This window comes from Tamandua tetradactyla, chromosome 11 (genome assembly GCF_023851605.1).
Source record: "Tamandua tetradactyla isolate mTamTet1 chromosome 11, mTamTet1.pri, whole genome shotgun sequence".
Taxonomy (NCBI): Eukaryota; Metazoa; Chordata; class Mammalia; order Pilosa; family Myrmecophagidae; genus Tamandua; species Tamandua tetradactyla.
In genome coordinates, this window is record NC_135337.1 from 8875227 (window position 1) to 8887573 (window position 12347).

Sequence of the window (12347 nt, forward strand, 5' to 3'; positions counted from 1 at the left end):
GGACCATGTCTGGAAGGAGTACTTTCTAGGGAAGAGTCTAAACAGTGATATAAATTACAAAGAGAATAGGCCAAAACTGCTCCTGGTAGAGACAAGGAATAGGAGCCAAGCTGTATTAGACCACTCATGGGAGTGAGGGTGTGGGAAATGGACTGCCTCAGGCGGTTTAGTTGAAGACAAACTGAATTAAAGATAAAGAAGTAAAAAATATATATATCCAGCTACTTTGTATTCCATAGAGATTTTTTGGTCACCTTTGAAGTTTTTGAGCATTACTGTCAGTTTATCATAATTGTTCAGGTGTTTTCCTAACTTTTGTGCTTTTTAAAATCAAATTAATTTTCAGACAATTAATAAGAAATAATGTAAATGTCTTACAGCAGGTTTTTTTTTAATGAATGGTTGAACAACCATATTATCAAGCTATTGCAAATAGAAAAAATAAGTAGTAAATTATGTTTACAGTACTGTACAATTCCTTGAAAAAACATGCATGTGCACAAAAAAATTCTCAAAGACCCAAAGAAGTAGAGCAAATCCTTGGTCACCAGAATTACGAAACACACAAAGAGCCAATGGTTGGAAACTCTCACTTTTGATTAACTTGTCATGTTGTGCAAATATTTTTTGCAAACAACTTGTTTTCTACCTCACTGTTTTTGACCAAATCATCTGCCAGCAGAGTCAGAGAAGCCAACTGATTAGGATGCAAAACTCTAGGGACTGGGGCAGGCTAATGAGATAAATGAAAGCCTGGCTTTTATGACATAATCAGACTCAGGAGTTTGACTTCAAATGTTGGCCAGAGTTCTCGGGGAAAGTTACTTAACCTCTCTGAGCCTCAGGTCGCTTATTTATAAAATGTTTTAGGTCCTACTTCATAGGGTTGTGAAGGTTATTTAAGATCATTCTGGTGAAATGTTTAATATATAATGACCCCCCACATTAGGTTAGCTATAATTATATCTTGTGGCAAACATTCTACGCCCATAAAACTTTGGCCTTTCTGCATCCTTATTCATGTTTGCGACTTACACGCCCTATCCCAAAGGGCCAGTCTCACCAGCTCCTTACCTGCTTACCTTCTTTCCCGCCTTCTGACTTTACATTCACCAAAAGCCACAGGTCAGGCTGTGCAGTAAATAAGTTCCATAAAATCATCAAAAACTAAGGCGCCTACGAGGTCGGTTCTATTTGCTGCCATTTTTGAGATGAGGAAAGAGGTACGGAGGGTTTGAGTAACTTCCTTGAGGTCACTAAAATGAGGTGGCAAAACCGGGATCGACTCCCGCACATTTCCGAGTCCACAACCCAGGCTCTTAACGACAGGTCCCTCGACTTCCGCGGGTCCGAGGGGTACCCTCGCCCCATTCAATTTCTTCCTCTTTCAGGCCCTTCCCCATCTATTCCGCGCGCCCATCGCCCCCTCCCCCCACCTCAGAGTCAGGTCCCCGGGGCACGCCCATTCGTCAGGGACGGCGCTTCCCTTTTCTCTGCTAGTAAGTGAGGGTGACACCGACGTTTCCGGCCGTGATGTGTAAGTCACCGCGAACTCCTCGGACCGCGGGACCGAAGGGCGAGTCCGGTAGGGGGATGCTCCGCCCGAGCGCAGCGCCCCGGTTCGCGCCACACTGCTGGGGGCGCCGCGCGGCGAGCAAACCCGGCGGGGGGTCACGTGGTGGGGAGGGGGCGCCAGCGGACGTGTGCGCGCGGCGGAGAGTGTGCAGGCGCGAGTCGGCGTTCGCCCGAATGTATGGGCGGGGGTGGGGGTGGGGGCCGGCAGCGCAGACTCCGCCCCCTGTGCGCATGCTCCGGCCCCCGGCGGGTTATAAGGCAGCCGGGCGGGCCTGGCCCGACAAAGTGTGTGCGACGGGACTAGCAGACCGCGTGGGTGCCGGAGCGAGCAAACGAAGAGCCGGCTGCGGACGTGACCCGGACCCAGGCCCCAGCGGAACTCTAGCTGCGCCGTGGCGTCACGCACACACTCAGCGCCGCAAGCCGCTCATATAACGGTTAGTTGGGTAACGGCTGGTGACGCTGAGCGCCGCCACTGCGGTGCCCTTGCTTCCCTGGTGGGTCCGAGAGACCCTTCGGGGCGCGCGGATTTCCGCCTCGGGGGAGGTGGGAGGCGGCCCGGCAGCCGGCTTGGTGGCCGTAAGCAGCCGTGGAGCCGCGAGTGCCGCGGCCCGAGAGTGCGGCGTTGGTGAAGGGGACCTTGAGGCGCTGGGGGGTGGGGAGGGGTACAGCACTCCCCCAGTCCAGCCGCGGGCTCCGCAGCCAGGTGTGGGCCACCTCCCCGGCCGAAGAGTTGGGTCGTGGTACTGGGTGACCTTGGGGAAGTCTCTTCCACCGTAGTGGTCAGTGGGCTCTGCATGGGATGCTTTTGATCTGAAAAAGAGGCGACGTGGGGCTGATTCACGTGGTGCCTGCAGACTCTTTGGCCGCGATCCGCTCTCAGGGAAGGGGACTTGGGGCGGGAGTTATTTTGGACTCGTGGCACGTCCGTCCCTGCCTTCTCGGCTGGCCGGTCCTTGTCCCACCTGGTGACTTGCTGTAGTGGAGCTGCATTCCTCCCTGCCAAGGCGCGACTGCAGGGTTCAGGTGGACTTTGCTGAAGAAACGCGGCAGCCGGGAGAGTCTTCCGACCGGTGCTGACGCCCCTCTTTGTCATTCAACCTGTGGCTGCGGCACGTCCGCCCCGACGCCCTCGGCCCTTGGATTTAAGGCGGTCGTGTTGGGAAATTTGGAGAATAGCGTTACATTTGGTTAGATGCATGCTTTTTGTTTCAAGTACATCCTTTTTTTTTTCCCACTGTGCCTTTAAACGTTTCATTTCTTCGTCATGACTTACTTAATGTTACAAGCAATTACCAAAACTGGTTTGTAATTACTCCAAACCAAGGAACTTTATAGTGTTTCCCGGAGTTTCCAGTGGCCGATTTTAAACGAGAAGTCTACTGGTAACAGCAAAATGTTTACACACTACTTTGTTTATCATAACTTTATCATAAGTAGTTCTAAGTGTTTTCCTCAAAGTATTTCTGGCTTCAGAATAAACTGTGTGTAGGGCACTGCAAGTGTTGGATTAGTTTCTAGTGGAATTGCGTGATGGTGTAAACTTTGAATTGTGTGAGCTTGGAAAATAAACAATTTTTCACTTCAGCAACCAATACAGTGAAGTGAAGCGGACTATGTATCTTCAGCTTTTCAGTTAGAGGCATTAAATAGTACCCATCAGTCCTTTATCCCTGGGGTAAATTTTGCCTTCAAATTGCCATGGAAAATGATAGAGAATTCAGTAATTCTACCTCTTAAAACAGGTGGTGGGAAAAATAAATAAATAAATGGTGGTGCCACAGTGGCTCAATGGCAGAGTTCTCACCTGCCATACCAGAGACCTGGGTTCGATTCCCGGAGCCTGCCCGTGCCCAAAACAAAACAGGTAGTGGGTATTTATTTAAACAGAAATTGAACATACTTCAGTAAATTTATTCTGCGTTTAGAGAGATGTTGTTCTTTCACAAGGTTGCAGTGACCCTTGTTAAATATGCAAGTTAATGGTCTGGGAAGCATTTTGTGAGATTTTTATAGCTGAATAGGTTTAAAAGTTTCATTGTAAGCCTATCATAATAGGCCATAGCATCCCTAAACAGATTAAAAAAGGGGGAAAAATCATACCACAATAGTGTAAAATGAACTCATTAGTGCTTTAGTAGTTTGCATATCTCTTGGCCTTCTAAATATTAAGGCATGTAATATTAGCTCTAGAAAGGCTCTTAATGACCATCCAGTCCAGTTCCTTCATTTTACAGGTAAACTGACCCAGGAGATGAGGGACTTATCCTAGGTCTGAAACCTTATTAGTAGGTGGGTGGGATCTATGACTGTGGACTCATATTTCCCATTTCATCAGTATGGCATGCTTGAGCTTTATATAAAATTGTAAACATGCATAGAAATTATCTCAGACTGAAAATAAATTTTTAAAATGAGCACTGTTCTCAACTTCTTATGTCCTCCATTCCCATTTGTTTTACAATTAGTTTCATAAGTTGTATTCGTTCAGGTCCCTGTACGTGCTTATGTGACAGTCTGTTTTTGTTGCAGGTGAGGACTAGGAAGTGGAACTTAGGTATGAGGAAAACTTAGTACAGAAAATTGTGAATTTGTATATATTCAGACATTTGTTATTGACTACCGAGTATTGTGAGAGACCTCAGATTCAGCAGTGAGCAGCATCCAGCCCGTCCCTCCCAGAATTCATAGACTAGCTAGAAAACAGGTAAATACATCATTACCACAGAAGTATGCTTGTACAAGTGATGAGTGTTACGACAGGGGGACGATTCCTATGGGAGCGAATGCTATGTTGTGTAGGTATGAGAAGGCACCCAGCTTAAGTAGACCTCTCTGAAGACCTGAGACCCGAGAGATAAGGTGAGAGCTAGGTGAGGAGCTACCTAGGAAACAGTGATGGTGGGTGAAAAGAGCATTCCAGACTTGAGTACTAAAGCAACAGACTACAGAGTGCACTTAAAGGAACTCGAAAAATTTCCTCAAGGCTGAAACGTAATTAGGGGGCAGAGAGCGTGGGGAAAGGTGGAAGTTGGAGATGTAGACAATATCCAGATAATAGAGGGCCTGATAAGTCGTTTTAAGGGATTAGGGATGGACTGGATAAAAACTTCAAGGAGGCACTTTTATTTGAAAGTTTATCAGAAGCAGTTAAGGGGTTTTAAGTGGGACTGCACTGATCGGTTTGCATTTTAGGAACCTCACTCTGGATTTAGTACGGAAGAGAATGGTCTGGGAGGAGAGCAGTAAGGAGACTCATGGTGTGAGTCCCCAGTGATGGCCAAAATGGACAGTAGTAAGGGGATGGAAGAGAAAGGGGGACCCGAATTTGGTGGTAGGCTGAATGTGGGAGATGGGAAGCCAGAGCACTTAAGAATATGTCCCAGGCTTAAGCTTGATCAAATGAGGATAGTAGGTAGTATGTGTCTCCATTTAACCAATGAGCAACCTAAGAGGTTCTCTGACCAGCCTAGGGCTGTTTAGCTTGTAAATCTTGGAGACAGAATTCAAACCCATTCCTATCCCATACTTGTGGTTTGTTGTCTGTTTTTGGTGGTGGTGATAGTGGTGATTTTCTTATTTTGTCTCTTTTATACAATTTATTTTGGGAAATTTTAAATACAAACAATTGAGAGCCCATCTTGGTTCATCATACCCCTGTGTACTTCTGGTTCCTACTGTATTATTGTGAAACAAATCCTGGACGTCATTATTTTGTCTGTGAATATTTCAGTATGTATCTCTAAAAGAATGCAGCTCTTAAAAAAGTTATAAGCACAGTACCATTATCCCACTTTTGTAAATATCACAAAATGTCCAGTCAGTATTCACATTTTCCTAAATTTTAAAAAATTGTCTGATTTGGGATTCGAACAAGGTCACACATTACATTTAATTGGCTGTCTCTTAAGTCTTGTAATGTACACGGTCCCCATTTCTCTTTTTACTCTTGTAATTTATTTGTCGAAGGAACCAGGTCATTTTTACTGCAGAGTTGCAGTCATTCTAGATTTTGCTCAATGTGCCCCTCTGCTATAGTTATAATATGCCCTAGTTTAACATGTCCCTCTATCCCCTGAGTTTCTTGTTAATTGATAGCTAGATTTGAAGACTTTGATCAAGCTTAGGTCAGTTGAGGTTTGATTTTGCAGAGGAGGAAGAGGGAAAGTTTAATTCATAGGTGACAATATATATTTCCATCGAAGGCATGTAATGTTTTAATGTCCTTTCTGTAATATTAATGGTGTAGGTCTGTTATTTAGGGGTGTGCAAATGGCAATAATTTAATTCTGCCTTTTATTCTACCATTCCCTCTTAATTTATTGGGTAAAATTCCTCTATGATAGAGAAGTACAGTTTGAATAGGAAGAAAAAATTAAACCTGGTGTATTTTAATACAACATGATATATAATTGAGACTGTCTTTTTGGAGAAATGTATTTAAGTGTATAAAGGCACATTCTCATTAAAAGCCACTATTTTAAGTTGTTAAGATGTGTTTAGCACATGATGTTAACATTTAAAATGGCATTTAATATTTGTAATACTTAGAAATACTGTGCTTAAATTGCTGGGATTTCTATGGTCTTCTCTGTTATTTCTTGAAGAACTTATCTGTTCCCAGAGCTTTTGGAGAATTTCTGGTAGTATCATTACCAATCTAAATTCCTGACCAGATTCCAGGTTTTAAGTTCCCTTAAGACAAAGGTTGACTTTTTTTTAAGCCTTCAATAATAGTATTTTATCTATAAATCTAATATATTTTAAACATTTTTATTGTGAAATATAACATATACAAAAAGGCAATAAATTTCAGAATACATTGTAATAAGTAGTTATAGAACATTTCAGAGTTTGGTTATGGGTTACAGGTTTTTCCTTCTAGCTGCTCCAAGACACTGGAGATGAAAAGAAATATCAATACATATAATGATTCAGCATTCATACTTATTTGTTAAATCTTATTTTCTCTGTTATAACTCCTCCTCCTTTGATCCTTCTCTCAGTCTTTAGGGGTATTTGGGCTATGCCCATTCTAACCTTTTCATGTTGGAAAGGGGTGTTAATTAAATGAGATAGGGGAATGGAACTAGTTGATCCTCTGGAGAGGCTGGCCCCTCTGGGTTTCGGGACGTATCTGGCCTGGGAACTCATCTGGAGGTTGTAAGTTTCTTGAAAGTAATTATAGTGCATGGAACTTTTGTAGAATCTCAGATTGAACCCTAGATCTTCTTTAGGTTGGGGTTTGGCAAACCATGGTAATAGCAATATCTAGCTGAAACTTGCATAAGAATTGCTTCCAGAATAGCCTGTCAATTCTATTTAAACTTTCTCAGCCACTGATACCTTATTTTGTTACAATTCTTTTTCCCCATTTGGTCAGGCAGGCATTGTTGATTCTATGATGTCGGGGCCAGACTCATACCTGGGATTGATATCCCACATTGCCAGGGAAACTTTCACTCCTGGATGTCGTATCCCAGGTAGGGGGTAAGGTAATGTTTTATTTGTAGAATTGGGCATAGAGAGAAGATGCATCTGAGCAACAAAAGAGGTTTTCTGGAAGTAACTCTTAGGCATAACTATAAGTAGATTTAGCTTCTCCACTACAGAAATAACCTTCTCAAGATCAAGGGCTTGTATTGACTCAGGAATCCCTAATGTTTGAGGTAGTACCAAAGGTTTCCCTGGTGTAAAATTTAATGGTTTCATATTTTCTCTTCTGTCCTGCAGGGGATTTTGTCAGTACTTTTTTTTTTTAATTTAAATTTTCTTTTTATTTCTGGATTATCCACAGCTTCTAAAATGAGCACTACAAAGAGTAAAGTTTTTCTATTACAAAAAGTTACTCTAAAAAAACTTGTCAATTTCTTTCTCAAAGCACTAAGCAAATGAAATACAGAGACAACACTGAAAGAACAGTTTTTCATATTATTTTGTAACCATATTAGCATATTGTTTTATATTACTTTATTACCTAAGAAGAATTCAAAATTTACCTATGAAGATTGATTTAAAAAAACGCATTTGGAAGCTCTATGTTCTGATTTTGAGAGGAAAGACTAAGTCCTGGTTCTTAGTCTCAAGAAATCCTCTAATGTATTAGAAGCTTTTATGATCCATTCACCTTCATCTTGGCTTAGTTTCTTTTTTGAAAGGTGATCATGTTTTTTCAAAAATAGTTCAATTCTTCTATTGTTTACTCCAGACACACGTTTTAAAAATTTTTTTTAATAATTAAAAAAAAATTACAGGAAAGAAACAGAAACATTCTTAATATGTGATTATTCCATTCTACATATGTAATCAGTAATTCACAATATCATATAGTTGCATATTCATCATCATGATCATTTCTTAGAACATTTGCATCAATTCAGAAAAAGAAAAAGACAACAGAAAAATAAAATGGAAACAGAAAAAAAAACCATACATACCATACCCCTTACTGCTCCCTTTCATTGATCACTAGCATTTCAAACTAAATTTATTTTAACATTTGTTCCCCTATTATTTATTTAATTTTTTCCTACCTTTTTAAAAATTTTATTTATTAATTTAAAAAATCAACAAATTAAATAAAAATTAACATAATCAGTAATTCACAATATCATCACTTAGTTGCATATTCATCATTTCTTAGAACATTTGCATCCATTCAGAAAAAGAAATAAAAAGACAGTAGAAAAAGAAAACGAAAACAGAAAAAAAAAATTATACCTACCATACCCCTTACCCCTTGCTTTCACTAATCCCTAGCATTTCAAACTAAATTTATTTTAACATTTGTTCCCCCTATTATTTATTTTTATTCCATATATTCTACTCATCCTTTGACAAGGTAGATAAAAGGAGCATCAGAAACAAGGTTTTCACAATCACAGTCACATTGTGAAAGCTATATCATTATTCAATCATCCTCAAGAAACATGGCTACTGGAACACAGCTCTACGCTTTTAGGCAGTTCCCTCCAGCCTCTCCATTACACCTTAACTAAAAAGATGATATCTATTTAATGTGTAAGAATAACCTCCAGGATAACCTCTTGACTCTGTTTGGACTCTCTCAGCCATTGACACTTTGTCTCATTTCACTCTTCCCCTTTTGGTCGAGGTTTTCATAATCCCTTGATGCTCAGTTTCAGCTCATTCTAGGGTTTTTCTCAATCTCTTGATGCTGAGTCTCAGCTCATTCTAGGATTTCTGTCCCACATCGCCAGGAAGGTCCACACCCCTGGAAGTCATGTCCCACGTAGACAAGGGGAGGGTGGTGAGTTTGCTTGTTGTGTTGGCTGGAGAGAGAGGCCACATCTGAGCAACAAAAGAGGTTCACTTGGGGGTGACTATTAGGCCTAATTTTAAGTAGGCTTGACCTATCCTTTGTGGGGTTAAGTTTCATATGAACAAACTCCAAGACTGGGGGCTCAGCCTATAGCTTTGTTTGTCCATACTGCTTGTGAGAATATAAAAAATTCAACTTGGGGAGGTTGAATTTTCCCCCGTTCTCACCATTCCCCCAAGGGGACTTTGCAAATACTTTTCCACTCACTGATCCAATCACTCTGGGATTTATTGGGGCATCAATCTGGACAAACCAACAAAATCTCATGTCCTACCCAAGGTTCCATGTACTTATGTTGTTCAGCCAATACAGAAATTATATTAGGAAATGCAGTGGTCAGAATATAAATTTTGTACCAAATAAACATTTTTTGCTTTAGTCTCACATATAAGTTGAAATTTTAAAATATTAATTACCATCTATTTTCAGCACCCTGCAGTAATAATATTCTTTTGTTTTTCCTCATACAAAAACATTTTTTAAATTTGTACATTTAGTCACTGTCATTATACACTCTAGGCATTCCTAGATTATACCATCTCAGTCTTTATTGTTTATCTTTCTTTCTAATTTCATTTGTGCCCCAGCCCTCCTCCCTCTATCATTCTCACATTCGGCTTCATTCAGTGTTTTAACATAATTGTATTATAGTTAGGTAGTATTGTGCTGTCCATTTCTGAGTTTTTACATTGTCCTGTTGCACAATCTGTATCCCTTCAGCTCCAATTACCCAATATCTTACCCTATTTCTATCTCCTGATGGTCTCTGTTACCAAGGAAATATTCCAAGTTTATTCACTAATGTCAGTTCATATCAGTGAGACCATACAGTATTTGTCCTTTTGTTTCTGGCTAATCTCACTCAGCATAATGTCTTTAAGGTCCATCCATGTTGTTACATACTTCATAACTTTATCCTGTGTTACAGCTGCATAATATTCCATCGTATGTATACACCACAGTTTGTTTAGCCACTCTTCTGTTGATGGACATTTTGGCTGTTTCCATCTCTTGGCAATTGTAAATAATGCTGCTATAAACATTGGTGTGCAAATGTCCATTCCATTTGTGTCCTTACCCTCATGTCCTTTGAGTAGAGACAGCATATAGATGGGTCCTGTTCCCTAATCCATTCTGCCAGTCCATGTCCCAGATTGGGAAGCTTAGTCCATCAACATCAGTGTTATTACTGCCTGGGCAGTACCCTCCTCTACCATTTTGCCTTTTGGCTTTTATATGTCCTTCTAATTTTCCTTCTTTTTACCTTTACTCCTGGTCTTCCTTTCTACACTCTTCTCCACACCTCTCTCTTCTGCCTTCTTATCTGTCTCTAGTGCTCCCTTTAGTATTTCTTGCAGAGCTGGTCTCTTGGTCATGAATTCTCTCAGTGATTTTTTTGTTTGAAAATGTTTTAAATTCTCCCTTATTTTTGAAGGACAGTTTTGCTGGATATAGAATTCTTGTTTGGCAGTTTTTCTCTTTTAATAATTTAAATATATCATCCCACTGTCTTCTTGCCTCCATGGTTTCTGTTGAGAAATCTACGCATAGTCTTATTCGGCTTCCCTTGTATGTGATGGATTGCTTTTCTCTTGATGCTTTCAAGATTCTCTCTTTCTCTTTGACCTCTAACATCCTGATTAGTAAATGTCTTGGAGTACGTCTATTTGGATCTATTCTCTTTGGGGTACGCTGCACTTCTTGGACCTGTAATTTTAAGTCTTTCATAAGAGTTGGGAAATTTTCAGTGATAACTTCCTCCATTAGTTTTTCTCCTCCTTTTCCCTTCTCTTCTCCTTCTGGGACACCCACACCACATGTATTTGTGTGCTTCATATTGTCCTTCAATTTTTTGTGTCCCTGCTCATATTTTTCCATTTTTTTCCATATATTTTCTTTTTCTTGTCGGACTTCATATGTTCCGTCCTCCAGTTCACTAATCCTATGTTCTGCCTCTTGAAATCTACCATTGTAAGTTTCCATTGCTTTTTCATCTCTTCTACCATGCCTTTCATTCCCGTAAGTTCTTTGATTTGTTTTTTCAGACTTTCGATTTCTTCTTTTTTTGTTCATTCCTTGCCTTCTTTATATCCTCCCTCAATTCATTGATTTGGTTTTTGATGAGGTTTTCCATGTCTGTTTGTGTATTCTGAATTAATTGCTTCTCTCCCTATATCTCATTTGAGTTGTTGGTTTGTTCCTTTGACTGGGCCATATCTTTAATTTTCCTAGTGTGATTTGTTAATTTTTGCTCACCTCTAGGCATTTAAGGATCTTAATTAGTTTATTCTGGAGATTGTTTTCACTTCTTTTACCTAGGGTTTTCTTGCTGGATGAATTTGTTGTCTCTCTGTTCTTTGACATTCAGTTCAGCTTTATCTGGACCTCTAGCTTAGGTTTTTTTTTTAACAGAGGAGAATTTTTCAGTTCTTATTTTCTTGTTTCTTGCCCTGCTTGTATGGTGCCTTTTCCCCCCACCCTTAGGAGGGTCTGCGTAGGTATTTAAGACCGCAGCTGGATTTTCCCAGATCAAACTGGCCTCCTATCAGGAGGAAAGAGTCACCTGCGTCAGTTTTCCCTGAGGGTGAGACCCAGCAGGTTGATAGACTTTCCTGTGAAGTCTGTGGGCTCTGTTTTTCTTATCCTGCCCAGTATGTGGTGCTTGTCTGCCTGCAGGTCCCACCAGCATAAGATGATGTGGTACCTTTAACTTTGATTGAGGGCATGGTCGAGACAGAGGAGAGGTTGTAGGCTGGTTTTAATGGCTTCAAATTACCAAGCCCTGGTGTCTGAATTCCTTGAGGGAGGGATTTCACCTGAGTTGGGCTTCACCCCTCCCCTGGGGAAGGCACAGGTTCCAGACAAGCCCTCAAAACAAGTTTGTTTCTACTTATGCCTGGGGCAGTCGCAGCCTGAGAAGTCCTGCCGCTGTATCCAAAGGCAGTCAAGCCTTTGTAGAAACACAGACACAAAAACCTCTGTTTCCTTCTTTTTTTTGTTCTTTTTTTTCCTTTTTGCTTCAGCTTTGCCCCCTTGGCGCTGGGGCAAAAATGAGCGACCTCTGCTTTGACCAGGTTCACCTGAGCTGGGGACCTATTTTTAGTAGTCAGAATTTGTTAATTAATTCCACAATTGACGTTTGGTTGGGCTCAGCCCCTGCTGCTGGTAAAGTCTCTTTCCTTTCCCCTCTGGGGAGCAGCAGTGGGGGAGAGGCATCGGCCACTGCAGCTTGGGGAACTCACGGTTCTGGGGGGCTCTCAGCCAGTCCACCTGGTCCAGACTGGGGTACGCTGTGTGTCCGGTCACTGATGTGGCCCCAGGAGCTGTTGTATATTGTTTCTGGTTATTTACTAGTTGTTCTGGAGGACGAACTAAAACACGCACATTGCTAAGCCGCCATCTACTCCAGACACACTTCTATATGACTCAA

General features: G+C 41.2%; 1 protein-coding gene and 1 long non-coding RNA gene across 4 annotated transcripts in view; one reads left to right on the forward strand and one right to left on the reverse strand.

Moving 5' to 3' along the window:
* The window catches only part of LOC143649841 (uncharacterized), a 41740-nt gene extending 40016 nt beyond the window's left edge, over positions 1-1724 (reverse strand). For both annotated transcript variants that reach the window (XR_013159208.1, XR_013159207.1), the window contains exon 1: positions 1075-1724. This is a non-coding gene — a long non-coding RNA (uncharacterized LOC143649841). The remainder of the gene's footprint in view (positions 1-1074) is intronic.
* LOC143649839 (monocarboxylate transporter 1) overlaps positions 1519-12347 on the forward strand; it is a 70042-nt gene continuing 59213 nt past the window's right edge. The window contains exon 1 of one of the 2 annotated variants that reach the window (XM_077119864.1): positions 1519-1537. The gene's annotated coding sequence lies outside the window, so the exon portion shown is untranslated. Of the gene's footprint in view, positions 1538-1819; positions 2013-12347 lie in introns of those variants that run through there. The other variant, XM_077119863.1, reaches the window with a different exon arrangement.